Below are 13,591 nucleotides of genomic sequence, written 5' to 3'. Positions count from 1 at the left end.
ACATTGGAGCCGATGCCAAAGCTTAAAGGCCACGCACACTCAAATAAGCTATGATGTTAGCCGAGATCTATGAGGAGAAATACACTCATTCTTGGGCAAGTCGTAGCTATGGGCGGTCAGATTTTGGCTCAAACTCTTCTACAAAGCAACCTCGGGATGCCAATACTACTTCAAATGTGCCCAAGTTTCCTACCGTGTATGGTGGTAGTGGTGGCAAGAAAAATTACAGGTTTGGCAATGCTTCAAATAGGCCTTCTTTTGGAGATGGGAAACCTCCTAGTGGTGTGAACAAAAGCAAATTTATGAGGGAGGACAAATTGAACGAGATGAGAAGCAAAAACTTATGCTTCAAATGTGGAGAAAAGTGGAGTAAGGAGCATGCCAAGTCTTGCAAGGCACGCAATGTCACCATTAACATGATCTTTTCCAAAGAGGTGGATGAAGACAAAGACAAAGAGTTGGAAGCTTTGGAAGAATGTATTGAATGTGATGGTGAACATGACACTACTCCGGATGGGGAATTTTCGTTTGACCCCAGTGGTAATAGCAATGACAAGCTTTGTTAATGTGGTGGTGGATTCACTCTCTAGAATGTGGGCATGCACATTATTTGCCATCACGGAGGTTCACAAGGATTAGATTTATGATATCGAAGAGGAGTACATGTTAGATGAAGAGGCCGCACATATGATGCAAAAATTACAGCATGGTACATGTGATGATTTGCCTCATTTTCGGTTGCAAAATGGACTCCTTTACTCTACAAGGAGAAGGTGTATCTTGTGCCACATTCGGCTTTCAAGCAAAAAGTGATGATTGAGATGCATTCTTCTCCCATGGTGGGACATTTGGGTTTGTTTAAAACTTGTGATGCCATTAGAAAGAGCTTTCATTGGAAAGACCTTTGGAGGAATGTGAAGGACTTTGTCTCCAAATGTATGCCATGTCAACTCAACAAAGATCCCACACAAAAGCCCAGTGGTTTACTACAGCCCTTACCTATTCCGAAAGGCAAATGTACACACATTGCTATGAATTTTATTACCAGCCTTCCTAGCACTAAGACGGGGTGGGACAACATTTATGTAGTGGTTGATCAGTTGACAAAAGCTGCTCATTTTGTGCCAACAAAAGTGAAGCTTTCGGCATATATGGTTGCACATCAATTCATGGAGAGTGTGTTTCACATACATGGTATGCCACAACAAATTGTGAGCGACCGAGATGTCAAGTTCATGGGCTTATTTTGGCATACATTGTTTGAGAGCATGGGCACCCAATTGACTCCAAGTATAGCCTATCACTCGGAAACCGATGGGGTCAAACCGAAAGGGTGAACAAGTGGATTGAGACTTACTTGAGGCATTATTGCTATGAGACACAACATGCATGGATGAATGGTTGCATTTGGCGGAGTTTGCTTACAGTAGCACATACCATGTGAGTATTGGAATGTCGCCTTTTGAGGCTATGTATGGGTACAAGGTGCATGTGCCAATTATAGCATTTAAAAATGATGATGTGAATCCCAATGCAAAGGATAAGGTGGAAAGAATGCAAGTTCTTTTGCAAATGTGCAAAGGAGAACATCAAGAAGTCTCAAGAGAAGATGAAGCACTTTTTGAAGATGCACATTGGATACCATTGGAGTTCAAAGAAGGGGATTATGTCTTCTTGAGGATTCCCAAGACCCGGTATGGTTCTCTCAAGGGAAACACAAACATGAAGCTTGCACATCACTTTTATGGGCCTTACAAGGTGATAAGGAGAGTTAGAGAAGTGGCCTATCAATTGCTACTTCCAACCACTACTACAAAGATTCATGATGTCTTTCATGTGTCACATTTGAAGACATATGTTGGTCCGGAAGTGCAAGTGTTGGATGAACTCCCTCCATGAGTGAAGATGGATTGGTGGAGTACATTCCCAAGAAGGTGTTGGGCATGAGAGAAAGGGCACTTGGCAACAACCAAACCTTGTGTGAATACCTAATCAAGTGGAAGGGATTACCCCAAGATGAAGCTACTTGGCAGCCCACAACTATACTACAAGGATTTGAGCATTTATTGGAAGCATCTAAAGGAGTACATTGAGGCTTACAAACAGTGAATTGGATTGCTGAAACTTTTTGTAATTTATTGTTATATGTGGCCTATGCTCATCAAGAGATGTGGATATCATGCATGTAACACATGGGGAGAATGTGATACCTATGGGCATACTTGGATAAGGTTCCGGAGAGCATTTTGTTAGATGTGGGAGGATCTTATTGCTCATGCAAGCTCTCTTGGACAGATTTTATAGATTGATGGCCTTCATTGATGCCTCACTCATGTAGAGATATTTTTGTTCTTTGACATGATGCATGTTTTGAGGACGAAACATACTTGGGTGGGGATGGTTTGTAATGAAATAAGGGGGCCATGGCCTTATGGGTTAATGGTCATGGGCCAAATATTGTTTGTATATTGTACATGGGCCATGGGCCAAGGACAATAAGATGTAAAAGTGAATGTGGCTTTGGCATTGGCATGGGCATGGGCACATATTAATGTAGTGTGAATCCAATGTCTACTATATAAGCCAATATTGGCCATTCACTAACAATTCCATAATCATGATACTTTTTCACTAATACAATTACAAGCTTCCATAGATTTTCTTGGTGCAATCCACCCTTTCCGTACTTCAAGTAAACAAGCACACATCTATTCTCCCTCCTTGCCTCTTGCACCCATACACATTCCTAACTTTGTCCACACACATTGGCTACACACGTTCTCATCTCGAAATGCATAGGCCACACACGTTCCTAGATTTTTTGACCGTGCACATTTGCAATTCCTCACGCGCCTTGTGAAGGCACGTTTACAAATCCAATAGAGTTAAAAAATAAAAAATAGCTGAATCTAGAACTTTTAGGACCACCACGAGACTTGCGCGATAGTGAAGGGTGTGTTCTAAGTTGATCACACTTTCATGTACACAAGATCAGGAAGGATTTTAGACTAAATCCCCCACTAGAAGAAAGTGCCTTGAATGACGTAGAATTTAGATCACCTTCTCAAGAGGAATCACAACACACTTCTCACAGTCCCTAGGACCTCATATGAGTCAAACATGCCTAGTCACATGGTATTCGAGTGATAGCAAATATGCTAGCTTGAGTGAGGCCTATTATTGGGATCCTATCAGTTTAGAGCCTCATATGGACCAAGAATTTGTAGTGCATGATGTGATTTTAGAGACATTATTACAAGAGGTCTAACCGATCCGAGTGGGAGTCAAAGAATCATCAAAGAGCCCAGCATAGTAAGAGACCGCTGAGACTAGAAAGGCCAAACATGGAGCCATCAGCTCTCTCGATGTGGAACCTAAGTTCACCAACAAGAAGTGCCAGTCCTATAGAGAAAGGAGTAATCCTTCCTAGAACTACGATTGGCATGGTTGCAAAGAGCGGTTACATCAATAGCTTTTGGCTTATGGAGCTCTTAAAACATGAACCTTGGAGTGTTTGGAAAAGCCTGGCGGCCCACTATAACTACAGGCTTTGCAACATTAGACCTCAATATAAGTAGCATAAGCAAGTTCACAGCTAATTGATGCCACTCTGTACTAGTTATGGTGTTGGCCACATGTCTAAGAAGGCTATGGTAGCTACACCAACCAACCCACAGCTAATTGATGCCACTCTGTACTAGTTATGGTGTTGGCCACATGTCCAAGGTTGTCACGGGATGGGCTGATATTAAAGGTTCCTCTCAATGCCATGACTAGAATGCAAAATTGAAGGAGAGCTACTGCTTCTTATGATGTTGGACAAGCTTCGGCTTCTCGAACTCAAAAGCGCATACAGAAGATTTTGTCAAAGTCCTACCATTGATGAAGTTTTGGAACATGCTACAATCACCCCTAAATCCAACCCTTAAATTGAGAAGATGAAAGTCCAAGAAGATAGGACAAGGAGAAAACCACATTTAGGAAAGGATACATCTACCGATGTCTCTTCACCCTCTTTTGTGATTGAGGAGGAATTGAATCCTCAACTGTCTCCTTGCTACAATCCAAGCCTATGGAAGGAACTAGACGATTGGATGGACGGAATATTAAGGGCTGGAAGAACAACCACCTCAAGACTCCTTGGATGAGTCTGATGATGACAAACTTACTAGGGAAGGGGTAGTTCACCAAGCTTATCTGTGACCAGGAGGTGGTAGCTTGGAGCCTAAAATGATCAAAGTGGGAAGACTTATATCTCTTCCATGGAGGAAATGAAGACCATTGGCTTTGGTACGTCAAGGCCATAGACTCCCATGTAGACATTTGCCATCAACGGCAGGAGCCCAATATTTTCAAAGTTCCAGTTAGGTTAATGGGCACATATGAACCCTCAAGTTCAGAAGAATCCATAAAACTCATATGCTCTGCAAGAAGAGCAAGGAACAAAGCCTTAGCAATAGAGGCCAAAAAACAAGCTAAGTGCATTCTGTGTAAGAGAGCACCGGCATGGAAGATCTTAGGCAAGCGCCTGAGCACTTTAAAACATATAACGTGGGTGACCATTTTACAAGTTTTAAAAAGCAAAGAGGACGCTTAACGAGAAGCCTAGAATGTCTTATGATGGATAGGATGAAGTTAAGGAGGTCAACCTAGCGAGACCCAATGAAGATCTAGAATTGGTATATATTGGAAAAACCTACCTCCAAAAAAGAAAAAGACCTCATTGACCTACTCACAAAGTTCCAAAGCTGCTTTGTTTTGAAATACATTGACATGAAGGCTAGAGGCGGTCAAACACACTATTCTCGTTTGTTGAAGGATCAAAGACATCAAGGCACACACATAGCCTATCAAACGAATCCAAAATACTGTAGAATGGTCAAGAACAAAATTGACAAACTCATCAAATCTGGATTCATTTATGAGATAGAGCACATGGCATGGCTATCCCCAATAGTCATAGTGCCAAAAAAATGGAAATATTTGGGTTTGTGTTAACGTTAAAAAGGTTAACTCAAAACATTTGGGTTTGTGTTAACCTCAAAAAGGTTCATGTAACCCAAGGTAAAAGACAATTACATGTTGCCATTCACTGAGCATATGCTCGAAGTAGCAGTAAATCAACACAAGGCTTCATTTACAAGGGAATGGGACACTTATGTATATAGAGTTATGCCATTTGGCCTATCCAACACCCCAAGCACTTCCAAAATCTTATGTGCATAACATAGGAATGTAGTAAAAAATGCAGACTATACAAGCTATCCCTTAACCCACTTAAATGCCAGTTTTGGGTGAGACATGGGGTAATACTATGCCAAATTGTTTTCAGAACATGGCATTTCTATGGATGAAAGCAAGGTGATGTTGATTCTTCAAGGGTGTCGAACGATTCATAGGACATGCCAAATACTATAGAAGATTCATAATCTTATACGTTGACATAGTAAGACCCTTGTACATACTACTTGTCATCTTTGAGTGGACATATGAGTGTTAAAAAACCTATAACACTCTCAAGAAAGCCTTCATAAGTTCACCAATCCTAAGATCTCCCAAATGGGATATTATCTTCCATGTACACATTGATGCCTTGGCTTTTACAATTAGTTGTGTATTGGTACAATCAAGAGAGCATAACACTGAACATAACTACACTACCGAGAAGGACTCTCAATGGTCTATGCTATAAAGAAATACTGTCATTACCTTTTGGAAAACAAATTCATGTTTTTTGTAGACCATCAGGCACTTCTTTACTTGGTCAATAAGCCTTGTGTTATGGGAAGGATAACTCAATGGATTTTGATTTTACGCTAGAGTTTGATTTCATTATGACCATGTGGAAGGGCTCATAGCATGTGCATATTGACCACTTGTCGTGTATTTCTTTTTTGGAGAACCATTACTCAGAGAGGAGGATGAACTTCCAGATGCTCCACTATTCAAACCCTGCATTGTTCCAGAATGGGCTGAAGATTGGGCTAACAGTCTTCCCTAAGAGAGACCCCTTAATACAGATAGAGAACAACACCTTATTAAAAAGGTGGTCCACTACCAATTGATTGTGGGAAAATTATACAAGTTAGGACAAGATGGAATCACGAGGTGATGTCCTCAGGATTTGGAATACGTTGATGTCCTTGAGCAAACTAACTTGAGTGTGGCTACTGGTGGAGGACATTACTCAATAGATAAACACCACAAAAAGAAGGTTAGCAGGCTTGTGGTGGCATGATTTGTTTAAAGATGCAACAAAATTCATAAAAGGCTACGATGAAGGTCAGCATTTCACTAGGGAAGTTATTGTTTTTAATTTTAAATTTTTTAAAGCTTTATAACTTTTGAGGTTAAGAATGCACATAGATTTCTCACAAATAAAACTATGTGCCCTTGCACCCTCTAGTGTCTCTGCAACCATTTGAGAAATGGGGTATTGACTTTGTTGGACCAATTAGTCCAGCTACTTGAGGTACTCAAAAGCATAATTTATCATTGCCACTATGAACTACTATACTAAATGGGTTAAGGGCCCATGCTACCATAAAGGCTAATGCCAGAGCAACATCCAAATTCCTTTATTATAATATAATTACTAGATTTGAGTGTCCACTTAAACTAATAAAAGTGACAGAGGGATCCATTTCATCAATGATGTGTTGAGCAAATTCATGGTAGTACACTGCAAATCCTTACCCTATTACCCCAAGCCAATGGCCAAGGTGAAAGCACCAACAAGATTATCTATGGTATCTTGACGAAGATAATTGAAACCTCGTGTAATGACTTGGAACATAAGTTAGCTACTCTTTGGGCTTACAAAACCATCTACAAGGTGGCCATCTACACTACACCTTTCGATATGACATATATAACAAATGTTGTCATGCCTATGGAATTCTTAGTACCAATCTTAAGAAATTCTACCAAGGAGAGGTTAACAGGAAATATCTTGATTGACCAATTGTTTGAGCTAGAATTCTTAGGAGAAGCCAGATTGTGTGCAATCTACATAATGATTACTAAAAGCTGAGGCAAGCAATGGTTCAATGAAAAGCTCAACGACAAAAGAAATCAAATTCGGAGACATGGTTCTTATGTACAACACAAAGAAACAAAAGTGCAAGCTAAAATACAAGGGAATAGGACCGTTCCTGGTATGCAAACTCACACCTCAAGGATTCGTACACATTGAAACACTTTTGACGGTGTGGAGATGAAAGATTCTCAACAATAGTAAACTTAGATGCTACTATGGCCTTTTAACTGCAAATGCTCTGAAGGCCATTCACCAAAATAAAGTAAAAAATAAAAGAGGTTGCAATGAAACAAGAGGCCCAAGGCTAAACAACACAAGTTGTGCAACCACCTCATCTTTGTTAACATGGCGGTGCAAGTCGTTTGACCTAAAAGAGGAAGATTGGGAGGTTGGCTGGGCATGACCATTGAAAATAGGCTAGAACAAAAGATAGTTCTCATTGACACGGGTGCTAGCCATAACGTGATGTCCCATGAGATATGATGTGTGCTATAATAAACCGTTGTTGACACCCATAAAAGCATGAGTGAAAGGAGTAAAAACGTTAAAAAACCACATGCATAGGTTTGTTCATTGCCATGTTCCACATTGGGAATAATCCCTTGAAAGGAAAGTTCTATATCATGCCTATAAGTACCATGCTTAAAGAAGTGCTTTTTGGATGCACAACTGTTGCCAAATATATTGGGACTCACAAACCGCTACCTTGCAACTTGCCTCAGGACATGTAACTATTTTGATGAGACATATAAGGAGCCCATGTCTTGCAAAACCTTAACACTAAAGAAACATTCTCCAATCAAGGAAGCACTAGAACCAATCGAGCTTCCAAAGGCAACCCATACTCTAACCATGCCACTAAAAAAGAGGCCTATACTTGGCCGCCAAAAATAGGGGTAAGTAACCAAGTTTCATCAAAAGCCTCAAGCAGGATCAACCTTTGTCATCAAGTACCCCCCAAAAGAAGTGGCCTCTCTAAGAACTAACCCTACTGAAACCCATTCCTCCATAGTAGGATCTAGTCCAAGAAGAAGGTGGAGCACAAGCTCACCTATCACACACATGAATGCTACCAGGTCACCAAACCAAAAGGCTTGAGGTCATGGAGCATATGGATAGACTCATCTAATGTGGGGGTTGTACCTTAGCACATGCTTTTGATTTATTTCTTCTGACACACATCTCAATTCTGGAAGAGTCTGAGAGTCCACTAGATTTGACTTGATTTTGGAACTGACACTAGACATTTTTGGCGATGTATTGCATCTACCTAGAGCCACCGACACAGCCACCAAACCTTATCAGAAACTTAGTAGCACATAGGGGATGGTGGTGAAAGAGATTATCACAGGCCCAATCAACAAGGACATTGTGAAGTGGGATGAAACTTAGCAGCACATAGGGGATGTTGGAAGAGATTATCAAAGGCCCAGTCAAGAAGGATGTTGGGAATCAGGATGATATCTCTTGGTTGGACCTAATTACCCTATCCTGAGTCCTCACCATGCTAATCAACCTGATAGGTATAGCTATGCTGCTATGCTCATTTCAAGGAGGGATTTTGTTGTGAAAACTGGGATGGACACTTTCACCATGAACTCCATAGAATTTGTGCAAAACTTGTGGGCAAGTTTGGATCCTCACCAAGGTCCTCTACTATGCTGCAAGGTGGGAAGAGCTTCCCTGATTTATACAAATGCACGCCCTCCCTTCCAACAGACTCGCATTAACCTAAGAAGCTAAGGATGGATTAGGAACATAGAGTCTTTTGTGGAATTTTTTGGAGATGGAGACACTCACACAACAGGTGGCAGCTTGGGCAAGTGGTAGAGAGACAAGCCCTAGAAGAGCACTCCCAATCAGATGGCCTATTACTAAGACACATAAATGGATCTAGGAAGGCCATCTCACCTCTGTTCAAAAGCTTCTTTTGGGCTATATTATTGTGAGACACACAAGTGGATCTAGGAAGGCCATCTCACCTCTACCAAAAGCTTCTCCATATTCAACTCTCAGGGCTGCCTTTCAGACTTCCCTACCTTTACCTTCATGGTCCACAACCTCACTGCCACATGACATAATTCATGGTTGGGTAGAAAGAGCAAGCAAACGCAGCCCAGCAAGCCATCCTCCTTGCATATGCCAAATAGCCCAACTGGAAGCTCAAAAGAATGATGTGATTACACTAAATGATAGCTTGTATAGGTGCAAGCTCAAAAGAACAATGTGATTACACTGAATGATAGGCTATATAGGTGCAAGCTCTTGAGGAGGAACGATGTGATTAAACTGAACAACAAGCTATATAGGTGCAAGATCTTGAATCCGACTCTAGGATCAACCACATGCAGGCATGAGCTTAATGTGATGTACATGGAAGTCAAGGGAGAGCCAAGGTAATGAGGTTGAAAAGTTAGGAGGAGATCACCCATGCAACAGTTGGAGTGCAAAAGGCTGAGGTGTTGCCACACCACATGCTAAAGCTCATGGGATGAGTACCAAGACGATGTCTAAGTAGTAGCACAAGGACTTCAAGAGGGACATCGAAGCAAAACATAGAACCTTTGCTCAATTGGAACAACAGATTGTAGAGATGACAACTAGGCCACAATAAGAGAAGGTCACCCCTGACATGGAGAAGAAGGTTGACATCCTGATGGATGTAGCTACCAACCTTCCAAACCTTGCCATCCCTCCCCAACCCTCCTTTGGCATCCTTGAGCTATAACATAGAAGTCTTCAGCTTAATCTCCTACAGCACATAAGTCTTCACATAGGAGTTCATCTTAATCTCCTACAACAACACATCTACATCATCTCCACCTCCACCTTTTCTACAATGGGTCTACAATCCTCTCCAAGGAACCTTGGTCTTCCCAAATCACCCTCGCCATGCTGTTCTTCCAAAACACCATCTCCTTCATAGAGCCCTCCACCATATTTTGTTTCCCTCACCACGTCCTCAAACTGAATCTTCAATCATGGTGTAGAGTCCTCAACTTCTTTGACTGTGAGACCCCTGCCCTCTCTGAAATGGCCCCTCCGGGGGTGCTGGCAGTGAAAGTAGCAGCTTCTTGCGCAGGAGGGCAGAGATTCCCACTCAGGGCCTCGCCCACGAATGTTCGGGCAAGGGACTAGTCCGGAAGTTTCTCTGAAACCTAGACCGAAAAAACTTTCCTCGCCCAGAAGGCACGGGCGATTCCACCAGGAAAATCATCTAAGGGAAGATTTATCTAATGGGTCAAGGCCTTAACTTTCCATTCTAATCTGACCAAGCCCGTAGGTCACATGGCCAAATCAAGGAAGAGACTTGCACTTGGATCATAGAATTCATCACTTGTTCCCCCCTTAAGCGAGGGCATAGCCACTGATTCTTTCCCATAGAACAAGAATCTTCGTGGGACTTATTCTAAATAACATAACTTGAACGTATCTAAACTACATCGCTGGAATCCACCGATCCAGACAACCGGTCCATGGGTTAGCCAACCAGCCAACCACTATATTCGTGCGATCCCTTTATATAAAAATTTGGTTGAGTTTTGTCCCGAGTACCAGGGAAAACAGTTCCTAGGCCCCCTAGGCTGGCGCTTCAAGCAAAATTCAAGGTAGTCACATCACTTACACACATGAAATTGCCTTTTTCACAGATTAGCATGTCTTTAAAACAGACTTGAAATGAAATCATAGTATTTCAAATCATAGTATTCAAGTCTTTAAAACAGACTTGAAATGAAATCATAGTATTTCAAATCATAATCCTCCAAAATATTCAGTCCATTGTTTTACAATCAAAATACCATCCAGACTCCTTGTTGAAGACCAACTAGTCACCCAATGAGATCCAATCTCAATTTCCAATTCACATAGATAATTCCTTATCAGTCCATCCATATCTTCCTCAACATATGCATGGGTGTCCTAGCAACTGAGCCCATGCATCGCCTGGTTAGAACCCTCTAGGATCCTCTTTACATGTCCTAGCACTTCACTCAAGGACCGCTTTGTCGACCCTTGCCCATCGCAGAAGCGCACCATTTTAACAATACTGAGGCTGGTCAAGACCTTGGCAGGCTTTGCTCGCCGCGAGCGACGTCCTTTGTGGACGACTCCCCGCTAGCTGTTGCAACATAACTCTCCTTAGTTTTAAACCATAAGCCAAATGCTTCCTCCAACATTCTGGCGTAAGACAGTCCTTTTTCAAAAACAGAGTTTCTATGCAAGTAAGAATGAGGGAATGAAGAGAGATGGATATTGGGATGAGAGATGGAGGGAATGTGGAGATATGGACATTGTAATGAGAGATGGAGAGTGACTCCTATCATACCTTACTCAGATATAATACTTGACCTCTGTCGACTACTATACTGGGTAAATTTAAAAATAAATCATCTTTTGGAGATGGAGAGTGACTCCTATCATACCTTACTCAGATATAATACTTGACCTCTGTCGACTACTATACTGGGTAAATTTAAAAATAAATCATCTTTTGGATCCAATATGCACATTTTTAAAAATGTGGCATCAATGATTTGGAACCATTTAATTGGTAAAATGACACCAAGGTAATTAGAGATGACCTAAATATGGCACCAAGGAAATTAGAGATAACCTAAAGAATATTGGAAACATGAAAAGCACATGGCCAAAGGTAGTCAATAAAAAGGTGATTTTACCAAAGGTACCATGGAGGTTATTAAACAAGAGGAAAAGAATGTTAAGAATCAAATAGACTCTTTTTCTACATCAATAGGTGTAATGTACTCATTAAAGGGTGTGTTTACAAGACCAAAGAAGAAGGGTACTCATGATCAATTATATGGTCTTAAATCACATGATTGGCACAAGATGATGTAGGTACGTAGATAATTATATATATTGTTTAGTGCTTTTATATCGATATTATAGATTATTAATTATCTTCTATTAATCGATTTTCATAATTTGAATACATTTCATACTTATAATATAAATTGGTGAGTGAGGAGAAGAGGGGGTTTGGAATGCCATCTACAAATTAGGTGGAGTGGCAAGGTGGAGAAGAGGGGGTTTGGAATGCCATCTACAAATTAGGTGGAGTGGCAAGGTGAGATCTAGTTAAAGCTATAGATTAATGCTCACAAGATATAGCTTTATAAATTTTCATTCCTTTTTTGTTTATTGTTTCACCCTTATTAAATAAGTGGATAGTATTAAAGGAGATTAATTGAGATTCCATTGAGAAGGCTTGAGTTGAGATAGTGTGTATGATTGGAGAAAACTATCGAAGAAGCATACTCACAAGCCAATTTCACCTTGTGGGGTACGTCTAGTAGATGAGGTGGCTATGCATAGTGTTGTTCATAGAGCCGATGGATGTTCTTTCTTGAATGCTTCATGAAAACCTTGAAGGGATTTGTGAGACAAAGGGTAAGGTTAGAGGGAATCATGGCAGAGGGTTGGTTGATGCAAGAATCTCTCACATATATCTCAAATATTTTGAAACTAATATATCCATCCATGCCGAGATTCATGCACAACAATTTGAGGATAAGAATGGATGGTGTCATGTGGGAAAGGATACATTCAAAAGATGGATGATTCCACACACAAAAAGGTTATTACATTTGATCATCTTAACAGTTCGGTGATGGATAAGTGGATTGACAAGTATGAGAATGCAAGAAAGAGAAGGATAGAGGAGAGAAGAGCCTTTAAGAGATTAACACATAGGCACATGGTATGCTAAAAGACAAACTCACTGGCACAATACTAACCAAGTGTAGTGAAACTTACCTTGTATGCTCACCCATCCTCTTGGGGAAGAGGCCACGTTGCAATTGTGTTGATGCTTGCTATACCCTTCTCTTGTTGTCTCATGAGAGTTGACTATGTAAAGCTTAGGAGACTCAAGAGACAAGAGATCATGCTAGCCTCTACTATCTCTCACTATCTTTCACACATCCCCTCACACAAAGAGGTTAGAGGGCAAGAGAACTATATGTGTATGTATAATCAATAGGAAATGCTACATTGTATATTGATCAAAGGTAGAGAATCGCTTTCCCAATCCTCTCTCACTATCTCTCACACATCCCCTCACACAAAGAGGTAAGAGGGCAAGAGAACTATATGTGTATGTATAATTAATAGGAAATGCTACATTGTATATTGATCAAAGGTAGAGAGTCGCTTTCCCACAAGGAAGTAAAAGCACACTCTCATTCAAGGGATTATCCTCTTCTCATTAGATAAATTGATCTATATACAAGAGAGTTATAAGTTTAGGCGTCCACACCTAATAACTAATTGGGTGCTCAAGTTATTTCCTAACCATATCTAGGCTAGGCTAAGCACACATTGGGTAATTGGCTTGGTTATCCCTTGAGTACATCATTAAGTATACAATAACTATTGTATAGGGCACATGTATGTGGGAGAAAGGTAGATGGAGCTTAGGATGATATGAAATTGAAATGGATGAAGGCCAAGGGTGCACAAGTCTTGTGGTCATTTATGAACACATGAATGGCACAAGGGTGCAAGGAGTGTGTGGATGAAATCTCTATG

The sequence above is a fragment of the Cibotium barometz genome, chromosome 7, assembly GCF_041138505.1.
Source record: "Cibotium barometz isolate CiBa-2024 chromosome 7, ASM4113850v1, whole genome shotgun sequence".
NCBI lineage: Eukaryota > Viridiplantae > Streptophyta > Polypodiopsida > Cyatheales > Cibotiaceae > Cibotium > Cibotium barometz.
This window is presented reverse-complemented; position numbering follows the sequence as displayed.